Source organism: Prionailurus viverrinus, chromosome B1 (genome assembly GCF_022837055.1).
Source record: "Prionailurus viverrinus isolate Anna chromosome B1, UM_Priviv_1.0, whole genome shotgun sequence".
In the NCBI taxonomy this organism is placed as follows: Eukaryota; Metazoa; Chordata; class Mammalia; order Carnivora; family Felidae; genus Prionailurus; species Prionailurus viverrinus.
In genome coordinates, this window is record NC_062564.1 from 81708276 (window position 1) to 81710219 (window position 1944).

The following is a 1944-nucleotide window of genomic DNA, read 5'->3' on the forward strand; positions in this document are numbered from 1 at the left end:
CCAAACTCAAATTAAATGATGCCAGTCTGTTTTACAGAACAACGAGCTGTCAGTGTATAATATTCCCCCAAACACCTACCACTTACTGTGTTGACATATTCCACACTCTCATTTAATTATCCCACCAACCCTACAAAATAGCTATTCTTACCCTAATTTTAAATATAAGGAAACTGGTGCATACAAAAGAGGAAAAAAAACCTGCCTCAAATCATACGGCTAGTTAGTGACCGCTGAAATCTGACAACGTGCATCTAAGTCAAAATCCATCGTTTTTGACCAGGTCAAGGGTTTAGCAATGGTAGAATCACAGATGGCCTGGAAGGATGGCATTTTCGAGCTTAACAAAAGAGAGCATGGAATTTTTTTTTTAAAGGCTACAAACATTTTACTATGTTCTACAGCTTCCAGTATAACAAATAGCAAATAAATGTAAACAGTATCTTAGAAATTGGTCTCCACATTATAGCCCGTGGTACAATAACGAGTGAAAGAGGACAAGGGTGGGGAGGGGTTCTAACACATTCTATGACTATATTTATAACATTTAAAAGGAACTCAAACTGAGAAGAAATGCATAGCTCCGTTTAGGGCTAATAAAAGCCACTCTTTGGCCACCTTCTTCATAATGCAGCATGCATCTGCTCCCACTGCTACTCACACTGAACCACAAATGACATGTTTGTCAGACCCTGTAATAGTTTACTAAGGGAAATTATGAACTTCTTTCTCTGGAAGATTCTAAAAACAGTTTTCATCTGGTTTAATGGTTGTCCTTTCTGAAATGAGGTGAACTGACTGGATAATCTTTCCATTTCTCCTAAACCTCATATGAGATGTAGGTATGCCAGTGACACCAATCATAAAAAATAAAAAAAATCATTAAAAAAAAGCTACACATGTTTGCTAAAATAATACTTAGGCAATTTAATTCCAGAAAGCTGACATACTGTGTAAAATATTCTAAAGGATTCAGAATAGTTTAAGGTTTAAATTTCTGGGAAGATATTTTGTGCAATGGAGAAATTTTTTGGTTAGAAACAATTTTATTCAGATGTATAGACTTACAACTACCATCAAACAGTATAAAATATATTCAAAGAATTAACTACAGCAGGTACTTTAGAGACAATCATAAAATATCACAAGAACATGATGGTAGTAGTAAGACCGTGAGAGAAAATTCAATTTATATATAAGATTTGTACAGTTTCAGGTATTTGTAACTAACATAATAATGATAGGAAGCAGCCTCTGGGTATTTCCTAGGTACCATCATGGTAGGAAAATGATTCTCCTGAGGTATCTCCTTTACCCTCACCGACCCTATAACGTTAATGTGTCAATTCCCTTTTAGCAGGAAAGAAACCAAAGCTTAAAGAGAGGTAGGCTATTTGTCCAAACTTAAACAACTAACAAGTGACTGATCTAGGTTGAAAGTTTAAACCCACACAGTCTGACTCCAGAACCCAATCTCTAAATCACTGTGCCACACTTCCTCTGTTGGAAAACTTGCTCCTCCCCATCAGGAATAAGATAGATTTTTAAGATGCTAATATGAAATCAAATGACCAAGAAAGAAGAGAAGCAAAAGCTTTTGGTAATAATTCAACCTGAATAACCCTTGACTCACTGTGACCTCACTTGGGTCTTTTGAGGGTTTACTCCAACTCTTGGGGATTAATGGGCCACATTATTTGCAGCTGATTTCCCCCAGTTCCCTTTGGGCTCTCCTGCCTATCATGGGGGATCCACAGGTCTAGACAAATAGACTTTACAACTGTGCTCACTGGGGACCTGGGTGGCTCAGTTGGTTGAGTGTCTGACTTCAGCTCAGGTCATGATCTCGCAGTTTGTGAGTTCGAGCCCCGCGTCGGGCTCTGTGCTAACAGCTCAGAGCCTGGAGCCTGCTTCACACTCTTTCTCCCTCTCTCTCTCTCTCTG